At 47.3% G+C, this 21,595-nt stretch overlaps 1 protein-coding gene and 1 long non-coding RNA gene across 4 annotated transcripts in view; one reads left to right on the plus strand and one right to left on the minus strand.

The window, feature by feature from the left end:
- PPP2R2B (protein phosphatase 2 regulatory subunit Bbeta) overlaps positions 1 to 21,595 on the minus strand; it is a 391,816-nt gene that overhangs the window by 110,209 nt on the left and 260,012 nt on the right. The gene's annotated exons all lie outside the window — the stretch shown is intronic.
- On the plus strand, positions 2,981 to 14,309 carry LOC108386660 (uncharacterized). Its single transcript, XR_001850613.3, has 3 exons — positions 2,981 to 3,233; positions 10,426 to 10,559; positions 11,353 to 14,309. It is a non-coding gene; the product is annotated as an uncharacterized lncRNA (long non-coding RNA).

Consider the following 21,595-nt stretch of genomic DNA (forward strand, 5'->3'; position numbering starts at 1 on the left):
TGCCAGTTTAAGTTCCAGCTTCCCCATTTATTAGCTGACTAACATTGGGTATATTTCTTCACGTGTTTCTCTCATCAGTTACCTATGTGTAAAAAGGGGATGACATTATCCTGAAGATTACATGAGTAAATCTATGCAAACCACATAAATACCAAGTTAAGTGCTAGAATAGCACTTTACCCAGAAGTGACAGGGTGAGTGGTCAACAACATTGCTTTAGCTATCACAGAGATGCCATTCAGTTCTGCCATCTGTAACCAATGTGTCTTTGGACAAGTTACTTGCCTTCTCTGAACCTCGGTTTCCTTCTCTGTAGAGTAATAATATTGGTACTTCTTTGGAGGGGGCATTATGAGGATTAAATGAGACAAAGAAGGTAAGGAGCTTAGCATGAGGCCTGCCCATTGCAGGCACTCAGTAAAGAGGACAATCTGTCATTTGTTCCCCAAATGGGTCACTCCTCTGAATCCCAGGAAAGGCGGAGCAAGGCTCCGCAGCTCCGTGTTACAGGACCGAATAGCCCAGCGCACACCAGTTGCAGCGGGTGGTCATATCTGACCTGCAGAATTGTAATTGGCGTTGCAGTGTGAGCCCACACACAGTTTTCCAACTTTTTGAATGAGTCGCCAACATTTAAAAATTGTGAAGTTTCATATTAAAAAAATCCAGATTTTCAGTTCTTTTAGAAAAATTAAAAGATTGGCATCACTGGGTGGCCATTCCATGTGGTCACGCCTGACTTGGGCTGGGAAGTGGCCGCCCCCATGAGAAGGGCACAAAGTCTTGAGTTCACCTCATCTCCCACCACTCCTTAGGATGCCCCCAATCTTGAGGCCAAATGTCAGCCCCACGTATTCTCCTGAGGTTCTCTTCTCCTCTGCTTTCCTCTTTGATGTTGCATAATAGCCTCTTGTACGCATCTGAGTCAGCTGCTGGTCTCGACTGTGAACTGGTATCCTCTGCAAACTGGAACCTCTACAGGGCTGCATGTGAGGAAGCAAGCCCTTTACCCTCAGGCTCAGGCCATTTGCACTGGCAATGTGTCAGGCCCACAGCCACAGGCTGGCCTCTCCACCGAGTTGAGCACGACCTTGGAGGACAGTCTCCCACTCACAAGTTGGCCCCCCAAATTCATGACTTACTAACCCTGCATCTTCTCCAGTTCCATTTAGCGTGAGGATAGAGGAAATGGGGCAAAGAACAGGGGTGCTATACAATAATGCATTAGAGCCAACTTCTCTAAAATACGTCCTACGGGTTATCAGTCTCTCCAGATTCTGTTCCTTGGGTGGGAGAAGCCAAAACAACTTCTGGGAAACAACTCAAACATTATCTCCCCTATTAGGGACTCATTTGGGCAAAGTGAACAGAAATCCTGTAGGAAGTTCATCCACAGTTCATTCATTTGACAGCTATGCATGGAGGACCTACTATGCGCCAGACTCTGTTCTAGGTGTTGGGGATTCAGCCTCAACAGGCAAGAACCCTGAACTTGGGTAACTTCTTCTAGAGTGAGGTAAAAAGAAGGATGCTTCACTCTGTTTCCAAATTTATCTGACTATATAATGCTACTAAGAAATTCTGTTTTATGCATAGTACCTGGCTCCTTACAGACCCTATCTCCTGAGGCCCTCAAGAAAAGGGAATGGTGGAGATTTTTTCCTCTTTTAATACATAACAAAATAAGACCACTTGAAAACCCTTCTTCGTCAGAGAAACACAGAATTTATTCCTTGAAAAATCAATGATCCCACTAGGGAAGCCCTACTTGGGGAGAACTACAGCCTCACCCGGAGCCTCAGATTCAGCAAAGGTTTTCCGAGACCATCGCATGAAGGGTTCACTTGACTTTCACCTCCAAAGTGGGGTGTGTTTCTCTGTGTCTCATATGATCCAGTTGGAAATGCATTTGTTTTTCACTGTTTAATCTTCTGTATCACCCACTGTTGATTAGATTTAATTAATTTATGTTTCTGATGCATTTAGAAACTCACAGCGCTGTAGTAGGAAAATTTTCAGACAGCATCTGGTCACCAAATGGATTGATTACCTTGTCTGTGAAAGTCTTTCAAACATCTGGGGCCTGATTTTGTGAAACACTGAGAAGCTCCTTCCGAGGTAAGATGCGCCCATCAGGGGGAGAGAGAGCGTGCTACGAATAGGTAGGGTTTGCTGGGGTCTGCAGATCTGGATCCTGGCACTCCCCCATCAGGAACCTGCATTTTGCTGCTCACTGGCACAGTTTCAGTGGCACCGAATAGACTGATCTGAGCCTATTCTGTTCATAATCAGAATCCACCAGGCCCGAGCCCAGGCTGCTACCCCGCGAACTTCGCTGGCACTTTCTTCTGCATGGAAGCTCCCGCTGATCATTAAGATGAAACATTTATAGGAAACATTTAGAAGCACTTTGCTCTGACTTGTTCAGCAAACATTATCGGGGGCCCACTGTGTGCCTGGCACGGAGCCACGTGCACCTCCTCATTAGCTGCTCTTGGCAACCACTCTACAAGGCAAACACTGGTGTTCCGTTCTCATGGATACGACTGAGCGCTCTACAAAAATCACAGGAATTATTCGTGTCAACAGGAGCAGTACTGACTAACAAAGGATATAAACATACACACACCAGACTCTATACTCAGCACCCTACATGTGCCAACTCATTTAACCCTCATGGTAAAACCCCAAGGCATGTGTTCTGTCCTGTCGTCACCCCCACGTCACAGACGAGAATACCGAGGTGCTGGGAGCCCGTGCGACCTGCCTGGAGTAACCCACCTAACCTTCGGCAGGACCTCCCGACACAAGCGGTAGGCTGGAGAGCCTCTGCCCTTAACCACTCTGCTTTACTACCTCTGGAAGGCTGGCTGTGTGTCTGGCAGCCTCCTGGGGAATTTCCTGCACTGCGCTTTAATCATTCACAGCTTATTTAGTAGGTCCTGTTATTCCCAGACAAGGAAGCTAAAGTCCAGAAACATTGACTTACTGAGGTCACAAGGAGGCTTAGCAACAGAGACAAGGCTTGACTCAGGGGTACAGGGCTACAAAGGCTGCTTTCTGCTGAAAAAGGGGTGGCGTGAACTCAGTAGCTTTCTCAGAGCTGCCCCAGGAAACCTGCCGGACAAGTCAGAAGAGAAGAGTGGCCCGGCTGCTTGGCCTGGCCCAGAACACTCTCGAAAGGAGGAGATAAGGAAGGTACAAAAATAAGGAAGTATCTTCATCTGAAAGAGGTAGGTCAAAGATGCTGGGAGTCTTGTTGCCTGACTGGTTTTTCTGGCTCAAGTTCAAAGAGAAATGACTGACAACCAGGTGGGCTGCTCACAATCAAAACAATAATGAAAAAGCCCGGCAGGTTGAGCATCTGAAACTTTTTGGATGCAGGCTGTGGTACAATCAGGTTGCAGGAAAACCCCAGTTTGACATGGTCCCTGTCCTATAATACCCTCTACTGAGTTTGGCCATTTCTCTTGCTTTCTTCCAGTCTTCTCTTGACCGAGCTTCTGCCTCCACGCAGCCATACCGTCCGTCGTCTTTGGACCTTTGTACATGTTCCCCCTCGGCTTGGAACCTTTCCATTCCAATTTTCCCCTTGGTCTGGCTAGGCCCTGTTCATTCTCAAGTCTCAGGGTGGACATCTCTTCCTCCAGGAAGCCCTCCGTGACTTTACTATTCTGGCTTAGGCACCCATTTTAAGTGCAACCTGTTTCCACCTATTTCAGCACTTAGCTGCTGTGTAAAGTAACTGCTCATCTATCCTCGGTCGCCTCCTTGGGAGAGCGTATACCAGTTACTATTGTATCCCCAACCTGTGGGTCTGGTACATAATCAGCGTCCAATGTGTATTTAACTGAATGGCAGGATGGAGGCATTGAGAGCCTTGTAACAGCCCCCTGGCCGGTGTCCCTGTTTGAAATCTTTCACCCCCACACTTCATGCTGCATCCCAGAAGTCATTCAACGTCCCTGTAACCTTTCATCATGTCATCTGCCTTTTTATCACTTCCTTTTGAGCCTCACATGGAAGTCAGAATGGTGATCATTTCAGGGGGTTGGGGGGAGTTAGCAGAGGGGGGCGTGGGGTCCTGAAGGTGTCCCATGCCTTGATCTTGTGACATGGGTGTGCTCACATGCAAAAATCATCGAGCTGAACGTGAGAAAATAATGCCCTAAGAGTGAATAGAAATTCGCTCTAAGTAGTAAGCACTTGAGTATAAATAAACAGACCCTGTTGCTAAGATGTGGCCCTCCTTGTACTACCCCCACCCCCACCGCCGAGTTCAAGGTCCTTCACTGCTGGGCGACTCACCGGCTTACTTGCTCACACTCGTGTGCCGCAGCGCACGCCCGGACCTCACATGTCCGCGGACTCCTCTCGCTCAGCCCTGCCTGTGTGCCTGGAGTCATGCTGTCTTACCTCGATGTTCACTGCTCCTCTCCCCTGTGCCGTTTGGGAGCTCCTGCCATTCTTGGAGGACCAGGACGACTTCCTCCTCCACAAACCCCACTGCCTTCTCTTTTCTCAGAACCCTTGATTACTTTGTCTGGTTCATTCACTCGTGCCGACATGTCCTGAAAGCTGCTGTAAGCTCCTTGAAGACAGAACCTTTATCTTTCAACGTTTGTATTTAGTAGAGTGCCTGGTACAATGGTAGTTCCTAAATATATATGCTATGAATATGATGAGGGCCTACCCATGTGCCCAGGCCCTTGGCAGCTACGGGCTTGTAGAGAGATTAAAAAGACAGGTTGTCTGTAACCTGGAGGACGAAGACTTGATGTGGTCAAGACCATGGACTTAGTATTCATGCAGTTTCAAATCCAGGTCCTGCGACTCAGTGCCTCCGTGGTCCAATGCAGTCAGCTGTTATCACCAAAACTAGTTTCCTCACTGGGCTGTTATGAGGATGGCATAAGAGCATTACTTACTAGCAAACACTTATCAAAAATTATCCATTTTGCTAAATAAAATACAATCATATCCAAAAAAAAAGTCCACATTCTTAATATCATGCAAAGGATCTAGCACAGTGACCGGCGCACAGGAAACATTTAACACCCGGTCGATATTATTTTCTGAGCTATTAAATAGAGATGTGCAGTTCCAGTATGCAAAACCTGTGAGCTGGTAAAACCATAGAAAGAAAGAAGAGTGAGCGTACTGAGACACACACGTGTGCACATAAACGTGGAGGGAATTTAATCCATACAAGATTCCTTAGGGAAATTCCATCATGTCCCATTAACACAGTCCCAGAGGCAAGGGCAGGCCTCTCATCTTCACATATTCAGTATCTTTGAAAGAATTCTGAAACAATAACCATCCTGAAATGGTGCACAAAGCCAAGTGTATCTGGGAGTTACACACAAAAGCTCTCTGCTTTAGTTCTAGTGCACATAATTCTTTAATCAATATAATTCCCAGCGCTTCTGTGCAAACTTTTGACCTTAGGATAGGTCTTTGATTGCTCAATAGAATTTTGACAGCCTGCAAAGGAGAATACTGTGGAACAAGTTCTCAGCGTGTTCCTACACGCTCGTTTAAAAGACAACAGTTTAATAATTCTGATTCATATATACTATTCACGCCATCAATAATTCATGGCAATTCCTCTGCAACATTTTAGTGACAACAGAAAGGACAGGGTATATTTCTCTTCGCTTTGCCGTCCTTTCTTCGTTTGGCCCTGCCTGGAGAAGGCAGAACCTCGAGGAAACAGTTCCCCTGGCGATTCTGCCTTTGAGTACCCGACTGTATTTTGCTCTTTCTGGAGTGAATGAATGCTCTTTATTGCTTTTCATGCTAAATATATTGAAGATTAGATTTGATTTCCTCTGCAGTGAGAGAGTTTTATCAGGAGAATGGAAAGTGAAAGCAGCATGAAGAAAATATATCCTTCCGCCACTACACTGTCAGAAAGAGGAAAAAAAGGAACATTTCAGAGAAAAAAACAACCAGCCGTAGGGAAGGGGTTGCAGGTGTCTGGAAGCTAGGACATGCATGCGTGCATCTAAACGCTAGAAAGTCTATCTTGGGAGGAAATGATCTCAATTCCTCCATATGCTGAAGGTGGTATAAGTTGACCATAAAATACTGAGTTACAAGAAATGACTTCATTTTTAATGTACTGTCCTCTTTTGGCACAGAAGATATAAGATCATATAGAACAAGGAAATCTTCCATCCCACAACACCATCCCTATTCTATATTTTATTAAGGAGAGTGTTGCTTTCTCCTAAAGTTAACTAAGTGGCCCCTTACTACTCAACATGGTTAGGCGATTCTCCTGAGACTCCCAGGGCACTCGGAATTTCCTGACAGAATTCATCACACTAAGACCTGCCGTCCACTTGGACATCTTCCCCGCGAGACCCTAAAACGGCCGGGGGTTGTGTCTTTCCTGTTCACTTTTGCGATCTGTGGCCAGCACCACCCACAGCAGAAACAAAAACAACAAGACCCCTAGACGGGGCGAGCCTGGAGGCACGGAGGCCTCCCTTGTAAAATCTCGATGGGCCAAAATGCTGGACGGAGGGGGAATCGTGTAAATAAGAAAGAAACAAATCTTAGCAACAGGTACTGGTTTCCACAATCTCTCCTTCCCTATCCGGGGGCAATCAGAGGCTATAAGGAAGACTGGGGGCTGGTGGGGAGGTGAGGGCTCCAGCGAAGCCTCCTTCTCTACTATGACACACCCGCCCTGCACAGCCTGGAGTCAGGTCATTCCAGGCACCAGTAACTGCTAGGAAACTGGACTGTTAGCCACTTCTAGCCAAGGATGGAGTATTAAACATCTCTATCAAACAAGGCACTAATCAAAAATTGAGCACAAGAATTTTTGCCCTAGGAGGGGTTCTTTGAGGATCATGAGGAAGGCGGTGTAGCTGAGTACAGACACCCCAGATTATTAACAACCCATAGTGTTGTTAGTGTAACTCCAACAACTAGTATTTACCGAACATGTTACTCTTTGAAGCACCATATATGCATAAACTCACTTGATCCTCACAACAAATCTGCAGGCTGGTGCTTTATTTTCATTAACACAGAAAGTGACGGAGGCTTAGAAAGGCTAGGGGGTTCGCCTGACACCCCAAAGCAACAGCAGCAGGAGTCGAGGTCCAGACCTGTGCCGTCCGGTCCTCGAGTCAGCATCCCGACCAGCGTGCAGCCCTGCATCTGAAGTTCATGCGACCTGGACACCATCCGAGAACACAGAGCATCTCCTGGAGTCTCCTTGGCTGTGTAAACTACCCCAGGCCCGTTATGTTCCTAATTCCGGGCAATCCTCAGGACGCAGAGAGAACCACATAAACTCCAGATTCCGAAAGGAAACCTCGGCCTGCGGCTAAGGCGACGTTTGAACAGAGCGACTTTGCATCCCCTTCACTGTGACATAGACCACAGCAGGTCTGCCTGCGGCTCAGAGGCATTTCCACTAGGGACTGACAGTGGGAGGACTGTTAGCTTTTCTCCTGTAGCACTGACACACGCAGTTCTGAGGTGGTTCTACAGAGGGATTGTTTGCGAAGTCATTTTCTAAACCGCTACGCAGGAAATTCAAAATTCACGAGCTGTATATGGAATTGCATTCCACAGAAGACAGTTGTGAGAGCAAGGTCTCCGTGTGTCAGCTCACAGACGCTTCCCTCCAACCCAGAGAGTGTGGGTGCCCTCAGCTATCTTCGGCATATGCAGTAAAACAAAAATAGAACAGGAAGGAAGTATATTAAGGCTTCAAGGGTGGGATTATGAGGCTTCAAATTTTACTTTTGCTTCACTGAGATAATTCTTTTCCTCAGTCCTATGTAATGAGCATGTGTAATTTGAAAAATCACAAAAACTCACTTAAGAAAATGCAAGGACTTCCCCCCAAAAGGAAAGCAAAACAGGAAAGAGGGAGGCATTGATTTCATGAATGTTCTTTCTTAGAGCTCAGAATTAGGGAGGAAAATAAAGGTTCCATCTCCAGCATTTACCTACAGCCTGCTGTGTGACGCCTACAAACGGAGTACCTCAAAGTGAGATCCTCCTTCTGTATTCAGTGATGAGGGTCAGAACTACTACGCAGTGAAACCTCAAGTAAGTGTGTCTGTTTCCTCCCAGGGAGGGAACGGGGCTCAGAGGCCGTGCTCTTTGCACACCCAGGATCCTGGACTTGACTGGTCCCCGTGGTCCGCTGGGCTCCAGGGCCTGCTGGCTAACACATCACTCTCCTGACTTTTCTGTCTGAACATGGTAACACTTCAACCTCTGGGTAAGATTATCCTTGTGTCATTAGGAGGAACAGCCTGAATAGACACAGGGCGTCTGAGCAGAAAACGTAGGCAGAGATACACTCGGCAGTTTCAGAGGACGCTGATGAGGTCTTTGAGGTACTCGGTGGGAAGGGGGCGGGGAAAGCTCTGGGCGCCTGCAAGGTGTGAGTGTGGAGAGAAACACACGGATCAGGTGTGTCCTCCTGCCGGGGCTGCGTGTGCCGAGCCAGCTGGCTCCTGTTCCAAGCGCCTCTTTATTAGCGGATCCAACAATCATATTTTGCTAATCTCATAAATAAAATATTGTACACATCACAGAAGCATCCCTGAAGGCAGACTGCCTTCCAAGTAAGCTGGAACGGATGGAGGTGAAAATGGGGCCTTTTCAGGTATATGCAATTATTGCAAAATCACCGGCATTTCAAAGGTCTGCAAAACCCGCAGTGCGGCTGGGTCCCTGATGCTTGGGGCTTCCCCAGGAACACGGTCAGCTGCTGGAGCTTCGACAGAGGCCTCCAGTGTCTGTTTAGGGGTCCTCTTTTTGTAGTACTGGGCAGAAAATGAAAATTATTTTGCCAGACTTTAACTATACGATGCTTTAATCTGTTGTTAAATAATCATTAGCGCGTTATATAGCAAACAGAAGGCCCGCTTGGGTGTCCGTACATTCCTCTCCTCTCCCTCTTCATGTTTCCTGGCTTCACAGAGATAATGGAGTAATTAAGAGCTCAGGCTTTGAAGTCAGAAGGACCTGGGGTAAAGCACAGTCCTGCCACAGATTAGCTGCAGGATCCTGGGAGAGTCCGTCACCCTCACTCCCAATATCCTCCTCTGTAAACAGGGAAGAATCTTTCCTCTTTTATAAGGCTGCTGTGAGGACTCAGTGAGATGGTGCAAATAAAGGAGCTGGCACCAGGCCCGATGTCTGCTAAGTCCGTAATAAAGGGTAGAAAGACAGGGAAACAATGCGACGTGACTGACAAGGCTTCAGGGGCAGAGTGGGTAAGCTCATTAAAATGGTTTTTGCCTTTCTTTCTTCTATGAGGAGTTTCTCATCTCACAATAGGTTCAGACGACTTTCTCTTACCTACGTTGCTGGCTATAGCCTCCACAGTTAGAGCCATACATATCGCCCACCGACTTGATGACTAGGGTAAGGTCCAAGGACTCTTTCATCACTCACTGTTTAAAAACAACCTTTTGGGGAGATTTTTGATGGATGGCAGGGATATTTATGACTCAGGCCTCCTGGCAAAGTCCCTGATGCTGACTCACTCATTACCCGGAGAGCAAAGGAGGCCGCTGGAATCATCACTCATTTTTTCTGCTTCTCAGTGATGGTGAAAGGTCAGGGGTAAGCCACTCAGTGCTGGGCTGAGCCGGAGCAACAGAATTTCAATAATGCCTTCTTGACCGCAAGAGAAAAAAGAATTTCTAACAAACATACACCCATAAAAATGTTTGCAAAGCCCGCCTTCACACAAGTGCTACAGCATTGTTAAACGGAACATTCTAACTGCTTTCTCAGCTCCAAACGCATAGCATCTCCTGTTTCTCTGCAGAGTGAGTGGGAATTGAGTGACAGTGGATGGAGAGGGTGGGCAGACAGAAATAGACATGATTTGGGACTTCACAGTGATCATGGCCTTGAGATTAGGAATAAAGGACAAACCTGCAGAAATACAACGGGAAATACGAAAGGTTTTCTAAAACAATAAAGGTAAAGTGTATTATTATTGCCATGAATAATAATAGCACTAACAAGACCATCACTGTCACACTATAATCACCAACAAAGACAACATCAGTAAAATTCACTGAAGGTGAGATGTTCCGGAATATGCAAACCGATACAAGAGATTTGAGGGCTCAGCAACAGGCTACAAAGACTGAATGCATCCTTGCATTCAACCCTCAGGCAGCACTGCGAGACTCTCTCTACTCCTGCAGGCGTGTACAGCTGGAGAACTCAGGGCTTGGGGAGGTAAACAATTTGCTCAAGGCCCCAGAGTTAGCTAAGAAGACTGATTATCAGCCCATTTTCTGCTAGCACTGCTTCAGCAAAGGAGAGTTGTACTGGTGACAGTGTCATCCCTGGCCTATCAACTACTGATAAACACACAGGGCAAAATTATTTTGAAATCTTCCATGTTACTCTTGGCTCTAGATGTGGGAAATGAGAGACACGGCCAAATTTGGACCCCTGCGCCGCTGTGAAATCCTGGCACTACTTCCTGCACGAAAGGAGATCGGTAGGGGTGCCCTCTCACCATCTAGGGATTCACATCCAACTATAAACATGTAAGTAGCGTTTTCAGTGCAAGTGATATGGGAACATGAAATACAATTTATTCTATTTCCAAAGTACAGGTCTGAGTGGTAAGGAAAAAAAAAAAGGCATTTATGTTATTGGTAAAGGTTACTTGAGGTCAATGTCCACAGAAATATTTTTCCAAGGTATGAAATTGGGGAAGGGGTGTCTGTCTAGTTTCAGGGCAGCAGGTGCTCCCAACAAAGCTACCCTTGCCCCATATTTTAAATACAGGAATCCAGTCTTTAGAGCCTTCCCACCCACATTTGGTTTCCAGCAAGAACCACATATGGCCTAGTAAAAGCACACTCATTAAGGAAATAAGACTCGAGGCCGTAAGAGGACAGGGTGCTGGGTGCCTGAGGATGGCTCTTCTTTCGAAGCTGGGGCCGTACACACCAAACCACACTCAGGCAAGCCTACAGTGGGCATCCCGTCAGAAAGGGCATGGGCAGATGTGGGGCCGGGAAAGGAGAGGACGCAGTCGTTTTTCTCACAATGGAATAAGCCATAAACAGCATCATGGCGGAAGTCTCTGAGGTCCTCTGAATCATGAGGACCCTCCCTCAGAGTCTTTGCAATGTATGGGCTGGACAGTATCAGTGTTCTGTGCTGGACTTTAGCTTGAATCATGACAGTAACAGTAGCAGCAGTGGCAGTGAGTGCAGCGGACCCTCAATGGCATTCAGGAGCGACCTGTTTGAAGCGCCTTATGCATATTGCCTCCTAGGGCTGTTGTGAAGACAAAATGAATTAGGCACTATCATTATTCTCTTTTTGCAGATGAAGAAGTGTATGAAATGCCCTGCATTTTCTCATTCAGTCCTCATGATTTCATATGTAGATACTCTACTATTACCACTTCCAGATGAGGAGACTGAGGCGCTGAATGGTCACTTGCTCACAACCCCCCACTAATAGGCCAGGGAGCTGAAATTCACCTCCTGGTTGGTTTGATCGCAAAGCTCATGTCTTCACTGCTGCATCGCACTTCTGGCACCGGTATTCCCTCCACTCCTGTGGCCAACTTTCCCAGGCCCCGGTCCTTCTTTCTCCCACTCTGCCTGTCCTAGGGAGGCTGAGATGCAACGTGTCTCGGTTTCCTCAGCTGTCCAGTGGGATAAAAATCAGTGTCTACCTCAAAGGGCTGTGTGACAGCAGAAACCCTACGGTGTATGCAGAGGGTTTGCACGCCGCCTCCTGTATGAAGACCTGAGACCCGTCACTGGAAGCCTCGCTCCTTCGCCCTCCCCTCCCCTGCCAACGGCGTGTCCCTCCCAGGTCCCGACGGAAGCTGAGGATGAATTTCCTCGGGGACGGAGTAAGAGGGTCCAGGGTTAATGTGTTGGCGATGAAGTGAGCCAGATGAGAGGCACGGGAAAGGGGGCACGGCTTTGGAGCTCACTGCTGGGAACCCCCATCTTTCGTGTCATTTGTATAAATCACTTGACTGTGGAGGCATCACGGGCCAAGCCTCGGAGTGCGCTGGTAATAATAAATTGGGCAGCACAATAAATAACGGGGAAAATCAAGCTGCCAAATGAAGGATTTAGATCGTTTAAATCCTGCGCTATGAGTTGTCAAATCCAGTTTAATACTGGTAAGTGTGGGATAATAACTCACGGCAAACACCCCACCCCACCCCCACTCCCCAGCCGCAGCCCTTCTAAACCCCTTCTCTCACTCCTGGCAAACAGAAAGGGCCCCCTGGGGGTGTTTGCAGAATGAAAAGGGGTGGTAGAGACCGACCAGAAATGAGTCTAAGTTATTACATAATAATCCCAGATGCCTCAGCTCGGGCTTAGAGCAAACACACAGAGCTAATAGAATGCTGCAGGTTCGATTAGCTGCAGAAGAGATTCTAAATCAGAGCAGGTTTTATACTATTAAATTGGATCGGGGAAAAAAGTCTCATGGTTGGATATAAAGGAAAAATGGGCAGGATCACGGACACATAAAACCACGGGCCCTGCCGGGCGGCTAAGGAGAGGCCTGAGGGTGGGGTCAGCTCGGGAGACGCTGATGTCGAAGCAAGAGGCGACTCGGCCACCAGAACAGCCCGTTCCCAGTGCTCCAGGACGCGGACCATGTTCAGAGACATGGCCTAGGGAGCCACGGAGGCAGCACCCTACCTGACAACACAGGAATTTCACACACTGGAATCATTAGTCACCGACTGATTTGATGATGATGAATTACTTCATTCACTCAACAAATGTTTACTGAACTCCAAATGTGCACCAGGCATTGCTCCAGAGCTGAAGATACCTCATTACACGAAACAGACACGATGGCAACAATGTTAACAGCTGAGCATTCACACTGTACCATGTTCTTTGCACTCATTAGCTCCTTCCATCCTGCAATCCTCCCAACAATATAGTTCCTTTATTGGCTGAAGGTTTGTGTGTCCCTGCCCCAAATTCATATATTGAGACCCTACCCTACAATGAGATGGCATTTGGCATAGAGCCTTTAGCAGGTGATGAAGTTTAGATGAGGTCATGAGGGGGGGGACCCTCATGATAGGATTAGTGCCCTTATAAGACGAGGAGACCCCAGAAAGCTTGCATCCTGACATCCTCTCTGCTCTGTGAGGACGCAGGGAAGAGAGAGTTCCTGCGAGCCAGGAAAAGTCCTCACTGGGGAAATGAATCAGCAGCACCTTGCTAAGGGAGCCTGAGCAGACTTACACAGTCACTCTGATCCTCAGCATTTCATAAATGAGGCAACTGAGGCTCAGAGATATTAGATGACTTGCCCAAGATGACGCGGGAAGGAGTGGTGCCGACATCCAAACCCATCCGTCTAAAGGCCAGCTGCTTTCACACTGCTTCCAGATGAGGAGGTCGGAGCAGCCTTCATGAGAAGTGAGGACATTTCTGCCAGCTTCTCTCCACCCTGGCACCACCCCCTTTCCTAGATACGTACATAGATGCACTTCACAAGTGGCATCTGAACTAAGGCAAATCGGAACATTCTGGCTCTGGTGCAACTGGGCAATGCCTGCCAACCACCGCGAGAGCACGAAATCGGGGTTGCAGCGCTGCGTTTTCACCCCTGCCCTGCCGCAGCCCTGGGGGACACACCTCTGGGCCACGTTTGGCATCTTCAATTGGTTCCTTTTAGAATCAATAACTTACTTTTAATTGTCGAGCCCAGAACCACCTAATAGAAGTCACGAAAGCCACATAAAATTTTTAAAATTTTGAGCAGCAACATTAAAGCAGCAAAAGGGTAAACTGATAATGTATTTATTTAACCCAATTTATTGAAAATGTGATTTCTACATGGGATGAATGAAAAAAAAACTAGTGAGTTATTTTTGTCTTTTTTCACACTAAGTCTTCAAAACCTGGTGTGTCTGTTACTCTTACAGCGTATCTCAGTTTGGATAAGCCACATTTCCAGTGCTGAGCAGCTAGTGTGGCCGCCGTGTCAGTGAGCTCTAGCCGCATCATGAATTTTCATTGACTTGTCCTGACTAAATTTTAGGAATTACGCTTTCTAGTGGGGTTTATTGAGTGTCTAGTACGACTATACTGAGCATTTTCATACAATCACACTTAATCCTCCCAGCAGCTCTGCAAGAAAATATTGTTGGCCCCACATTATAGGTGAAGGAACTCAGGAAAGTGAGTGGAGGCTCCAAGATTGTGGGGAATATTTAATGTTATCGCTTCAGCATTGGGCATGTTGCCTTGCTTAGAACATGATTCAACAAACATCTATGGACTGGATGCAAGGTTGCGTAGCAAGCCTGCAAGAGCTTGCACTAGAATCAGGCGTGCCTGATTCTGAAGCTTGTACTCTTTCTTCGATGCCACATTCATTCTGTGGGTTTGTCGTGGCCCCTAATGCAATGCTCAGTGATTCTCCAATGCTCGTTAAATGCACAGGCCTTACCTCCCAGTCAAACAATTTACAGGTGGGAACTGCTTCATCCAGGGGTTATAGTTATATTTACTGGTATTTTCCTCTGCTTGGACTGTATTTGTTCTAACAAATAGTTGTTAGACACCTACTCAGACCAGGGATTTGCACCTGACCTTGGAGGTGCTAAGGTCATCAACACACGATCCCCACCCATGATCTGGTTTGGAAATCATGCTACAGGAGCATTTAATACAGTGAAGAGGTATCAAAAACCTTAGATTTATAGAAAGACTGAGCTGGAAGTGACTGTATAAATGTCACCTTATAGTCTGTGCTACATAATTTGGCAGTAAATTTTATACTGTCTAGATTCCACCTGGGGACCTCTTGTGTTCCCAACAACAGGCCCTTGAAGGAGGAAGCTCATACATCCTTACTCCCTGAAGCATTTTACAGAGTGCCGAGCAAATGACAGGTGAACACCTCTTAATTAGCCGGTCTCGGCTGCGCCTGCTTCTCCAACAAACAGAGCCAGATTGTTTATAGGCAAAGGACATCTGAGTCAGCTGTTGTGAATGCTCTAATGACAGACTGCACTTCCCAGAGAACGTGGATGTGAGAGGGCTTTCCGTCCTGACTCACACTAAAAAGTCTTAGAACTAATTCTATTGAGGACTTTCTATTAAACTGAGTAATTAGTAAATTAATTCCAGTATTGATCATTATGCATTAGCTAGTATGGCTATGGCTGTGAGCACGAGAGCCCCAGCCCTTGAGGGTATCGCTGTTCGGCGAGGAACACAGACATCTCAGGAGGCTGCCGTGACGCACTGTGACAGACGCCAAGCTAAGGCTAAGTGCAGAGTGCTCTGTGACAGCAGGGCATCCGACTCGAACCTGGAGAAATCAGGGGAAGCTCCCTGGAGAAAGCAACCCCAATCCAGTGGTAAAGGACAAATGAAAGTTAGCCTGACAAAGGGTGAAATGCGGGGGTGGGAAGTATACCAGGGAGAGGGCATGGCTTGTAAGAGGACCCACAGAGCAGGGCACACTGTGGACCAACAGAATCTTTAATATGATAAGGGCACGAAGTGCCAAGCCTGGGCAAAAGAACGAGGCATGTGCAGATGGTGCAGGAGAAGCGAGTTTGAGGTTCATGGTGAAGCTATTCAGGGACGACAGGAAAAGGACTCATCAAAGGTTTGAAGGGGAGAAGTGAGAATCGTGCTCTAAGAACACTGCAGTGTGGCTCTTGCTGTGGTCCCATCACGGTGCTTCTCACACACTACGGCCCCTCTTTCCTGAGCACCTGTGTCCCCATACTGGCAGCTTTAAGACAGAGCTCCAGTCTCACGTCCCTGCGTCTCCAGTGCCCCAGTGCAGTGTCCACTAGTTAACTGATGCTCATCACATATTTTCATGAGTGATGTGTGTGGGAATCCTTGGTAGATGTGAGCAGATTCGGTCTGCTGATGATGTATTACCAGAGGAGTCCTTAACTCAGATTCCTTGAACCTCCTGAAATTACATGCAAACATTTAGGCATAGATATGTGCAATTTTTCATGAATGAGGGGTCACTTTCACTAGATTCGCAAAAGGGTCTGAGATCTCACAGTAATTACAAAGTGCTGCATAAATGGGGATCTTTGGAAAATGTTGTTTTGGAGTCCTGTGCAGCTAGGCAAGACCTCTCAGAGGCGAGACGCTCAAGGACAGGTCACACCAAAGATGGCAAAGTGAACAGGCAGCTGTGGATTTCGCCCCGAAGGAGACGGAGAGGCGGTCAGAGAGCTCTGGGGACGTGATGGCGGCTGCGAGAGGAGGGGAGGGAACCTTGGAGCTGGGGCAGTGATTCCCCTCGTGTCCCCTGAGTCGGCAATCACTAGCTGTCTAGTCCTTAAAGGAAAGTGCTCTAAGCAGACCAATACAGAGCTCTCAGATCACCAGTGGAGGAGGCCTTGTGAGTCAAGGGCCCTGGGGGTCACAGAACCCCAAAAACGGAAAGGTTATTTGGCTGTTATTACTGAAATAAAAGGAGCTTGTGGGAGCCACCTCCCTCTCTTTCCCTTTCATGAATTTGGGTCTACAAACTTAGATTATTCTTAAATGATAGAGATTAAACACACACATACACACGGGAGCTCCTGATGGATATCCATTGAAATATTTATATAATTCTGTCTCAATGGTTGGAAGATTGACGGTTTTTACATAGTGTCCAGTTCTTTAAAAATAAGGGCCATGTTTTGCTTTTATAGGCTAGGCACCTGGGAAAAATTCCATTTTGAAGAAACAATGGTAGGATAAAAGTGCAAAAATTAGTGTTCTAAAAGAAAGAAGACCACAGGAGAGCACAGCACTTCTCAAATGATGTTTCATGGACTGTGAAGCTCGAAATCACCAAAGGAACACATTAAAATGCAGATTCCAGGGCTCAGCCCCAGTGCCACAGGACTCAGACACTTTAAGAATGGGACCTGGGAATCTGCAATTTTACCAACTCCACAGGTGAATCTTTTGCTCACCAGAGATAGTCTGAAAACACCTGACCTATCAGGATAGCTCACAGCAAGGAAGGTTCAAGGCTAACAGGCAGGCTTTCTTCTCCATACATGCACGTGACTTACGAAGAGGACATGGGGCAGAGGAGAGCCCGACACAGCCTCATAACATTCGTGGAGTGATTTAGTAAAAGTGACTTCTTTCACCTTCCAAAGCACACTTTCCCTCAGACACCCCAGTATTTTCCCCCACTCACAGGTCGTGAGGCCAGGCTGGAATCATCGCCGGGGTGACCAGCACTGCCCCTGGGGCCGCCTCTTCAGGAGGCAGTGAGCAGGTTCCAGGGTGTGAGGCCAGCTGGCCGGCTGTCACCTCGCAGGCTTCCGAGAGCTGCCGGCCCTGCCCGTGCGGGAAAGTACCTCCAGGACGGAGAGACCCCGATTTGGGGTCACCTTTTAATTTATTGTAGCCTATCATATTTGATACACCTTTGTATGTCATCCTAAATTCTTTTGAATAGTGGACTAAAATATTCTTGTTCAACAATTCTATTTTGGCAGATCAATAGCCTAGCTTCCAAATATAAGCAGGTAGACAGAATGCTGTTTCTGTGTGTCTAGGTAAGAAATAGCAGTTTTTGTTGGGGGAGACTTGCCTGGGTTCTCCCCTCCCTGGTGAACCTTCAAGGAGGTAATGGGATTTCCTTAATCGAGCCCATTAGACTATCGTCTCGTAATTATCTCAGGGGCCGATCTGTCTATGTAATGGGCTCTGGAGGAATCAAACGCTCACGTTCTTACAAAGGAAAATGCTGTGTACGTGTCGGAAGAAAACCATTTTGAAGAATTACTGGCTAAGCATCTCAACACCAGCCAGGGGGACTTTGCTATGATACTGCAGGATATTGCCGGATTTGGGACTTTATTGCTCCAAAGGGTATTTCTTTTTTCTTGGGCGTTTTATAAATCTACTATGCACATGGTGCCAGTGGCACAGGGGACTGCACACCATCTGGTGAGGCTGGGCAGGCCGCTGCCTGCTTCCCCACGGCAGGAGGGTACAGGATCCTAAGGCCGGTGAGATTGCCAAAACTCAGATGGCTTTGGGTGCAGCTCATGATGAGCTCTGCTGCCTGGCTGGACCGGGCAGGCCAACTGTTCTGGGTCCCTTTACCAAGACCACGAATGCCCCCTACACTGGGGACACGTATTACAATTTTCAGCCAGTGCTATTTGAAGATAGTTACACTGCAATGATATTCCAATTTCTTTGTTCCCTTTTTCACAAATTTTAATATGCTATATAAAGAGTAGATCCATAGCAAAGAGGAAATCATGAAATGCTAAGAACCAAACAGTGATTGAAACATAATAATGGTAATTGTAACAAGTTGAATTATGCTCTCCCCTCCAAATTCATATGTTCTTTACCCCCAATACTCAGAATGTGATCTTATTTGGAAATAGAGTCATTGCAGATGCAATTAGTTAAGATGCGGTCAGTAGGGTGGGCCCTAATCCAAAATGACTGATACCTTTATAAAAGGGAGAAACTGGAGCACAGAGACATGCATATAGGGAGAACACCATGCGGGCATGAAGGAGGAGATTGGGGAGTGGGGTGTCCACAGGTCAAAGAACACCAAAGCTTGCCAGCAAGCACCAGAAGCCAGGAGAGGGGCACGGACCAGATTCCCTGTCACAGCCCTCAAAGGGGACCAACCCGGCCAACACCTTGATCTCAGACTCCAGACGGGGAGACAATACGTTTCTGTTGTTAAAGCCACTCTCTTCACGGTGTCCTGTTACAGCCCCGGCAGACGAATATAGTGATGCACGAGCCAGGTTCTATGCTAAGCATTTTGTTTATATCATCTTTTAATCCTCTGTAACAATGTTTTTACGACAAGAGTTTGTAAACAAGAGTTTAACACAAAGTCTTATGGTTGTATGAATTGTTAATTGGTTGGAAATAAATGGCTGGACAGTGGGGGGAAGAATTCTTTCCTTCCCATTTCCCCAAGAGCCGTACACTCCGATAGGACTGTCAATGTAGGCAGGACAGAAAGGGCTTGAGAATAAAGTAAGGCACACCTCCCCTTCATGTGTGACTTAGCTGAGAATTTTGTAAAACCATCACAAGGCTCCTGGAGATGTCATGTTCAAGACTTGCCCCGGTCTGATGCAGGCGAGATGCCCTTTTCGGGATAAGAAAGGTGAGGCTGCTCCTGTAGACCTAATGAGGGGAGCTGGCACTCACGGTGGCCCAGTGGTTCTGGTGGCATTTCTACTTTTGGAATAGATGCCTTATCCCCCAGTTGAGTGTGATTCAATCTCTCAAGCACTGAGGTTTCTATTGTGCTTTACTTTCTTTTAATTTCCTTTTCTGATTCTGTTTAAAACTGATTTCAATTCTCCCCTCTGTCAAGGTGCTCTTCCAACGGTCAAGGCCGTCTGCTGTACAAGGAGAAAACAGGTACCAAACGACGGAGGGGAAGGGACTTGACGCTGAGTCAGGAGCTGACATGTACCCTAAACATGGCCACAGAATCACTGAGCGAATATCACTGCCAATCAATCTCCTCCGCGCTGAGCGACCTGCAGCCAGGAGTTCCAAGATTTAAACCAGGACCCGGGGCGGGCAAAGCGGGCCTCGCTGATCTTGTCGGTTCTTCCCCACTGAGAGGGAATCAGGTTGGCCTGCAGAGACCAACTCGACTGCACTAAGCTAAGCCAAGTGTAGATTCATTCACACCATGGTTGGAAATGTCTTTATGAAAATGGAAAAAAAAAATGGTACAGATACACACAGCCATTTATAAATTAATACTCATGCATGTACATAGACACGTGCCCCTTCCTTTTTACATTTCAAATAGGGAACAAAGCAGTACAGAACATAAAGCTGCTCCTACATTTCCCTCCACCTCCAATTCTGTTTTTTTAAATAGAAGAAGTGATTTGTAGTGAGACGTCACTGACCTGGGTGCCTTAGCTGCAGCCCAGGCTTCAGGACTGAACGGCAGAGCAGACACAGACCCTCTGCAGCCAGAGGCACTGCAAGCCATTTGCTCTTGAGGAAATCATCATTTTTGGCTCTCCAGATACAAGGAACCTGGCCCTTAGGCTTCAATGCACCAGAGGGAACAGAGAATTCATTCTCTCCCCTCCTCCAGGGAGGATGCGCAGGCGCGCAGACTGCGGCTGAAGAGAGCTTTCCCAGTGAACAGTGGGTGGGAGGCACTGCCCTCCCAGCACTGAGAGATGTGCGCTTCCACTCCTGCCCTCACGTGCTGCCAGGGACCCGTCCTGGGCCCGCCGTCCTTGCTGGGACATGAGCCGGGCAATCATCTGCGCTCAGCCCTCAGCCTTAACCTAAAACTCATGGGAAGAGCCAAAGAGGGGTGCTTCCCCATTCCTCATCTCTAAGAAACAAACAATAATACATTTTATTGCAAGAAACAGTTGGTGGTTCTGACTGAGAATAGCTGAGAGCTTGGTTTTTCTTGAGGCAGGCTGTCTACTGGCTGCCGAGCCTGCCGTGCCTGCTAAGACAGTCACCCTTTGCCTTCGTGGCCCCCACAGCTGTTCAGGTCCTTCAGATGCATCGCTGGACCTCCAGTGTGTGTCCCGTAAACCAACACTAGGACCTTCATCAACCCCACGGGGCCGGCACCGCAGACACTGAACGGTTAAGACAAGACACCAGGGGTCCAGTTTATATTCCGTTAAGCATATAAACCGTCCGTTCCCAATTCGGTGGTAAAATAAGTCATTGACCCAAACCCATCAGTTGTCCGGAGCTGGGTACCGTGGCGACAGAGACACTGGTGTCTTTGTGGCATGGTGCCAGCTGCGCGGCCTGATGTGCCCCAAGGGTAAAAGGCACCTTGTGGGGGAGGCGGGTGTATGTGTGTGTGTGGGGGGGTGCTGATGGGCAGAGTAGCCTGGGTCTGAGTAATGAAGCCTGGGTTCTTATCCTACATCTACGACCTGGTGACCCTATGCCCTCAAACAAGTGACAGAACGTCACCAAGGCCACAGCTTCCTCAATTCTGAAATGACACGCAGGGTTTCAACTAGTACTCCAAGGTTTTGAGTCTTTGTACATAAAAACAGGATAATAAAGTCCTGATTCACAGTGTTATTATGGAAGTCATAGTAAGAATGTAAAATAGCATTTTGTAAGCTGTTAAGTATAGTTACTGCGATATGGACGGGAGGAAATTCCTTGAGGGCTTATCTTTATCACGAGCAACTTGGCACAATTATTGGAGTCCTATGATTCGGCAAGTCACTAAATCTCTCTGAACTGTGGTTTCCCCACTTAAATTGCTTGCCTTCTGCACGAGGAGAAAATGAGGTAAAGGAAATGTAAATGTGCTTTAAAGCCATAAATTGTCCTAGAAATACAAGCAGTTATTATTTAGAGAACCTGTTTTGACTTTTGGCGTATTAGGATGCACACACTGTTAGTTCCTGGCTCAACGACAGATTTTAATGGGCCCGGCTACGAAAACCATACAGAGCGATTATGTGCCACACCTGTGATGGCCGTGCAGCGTGTTAATCAAGACAATTAGTCTGGGGACCCAGAGGACGGCTTTCCACGGCTGCACGTGATCCTCGCCACTTGGAGAGGGAAAT

Source organism: Manis javanica, chromosome 14 (assembly GCF_040802235.1).
Source record: "Manis javanica isolate MJ-LG chromosome 14, MJ_LKY, whole genome shotgun sequence".
NCBI classification, from domain to species: domain Eukaryota; kingdom Metazoa; phylum Chordata; class Mammalia; order Pholidota; family Manidae; genus Manis; species Manis javanica.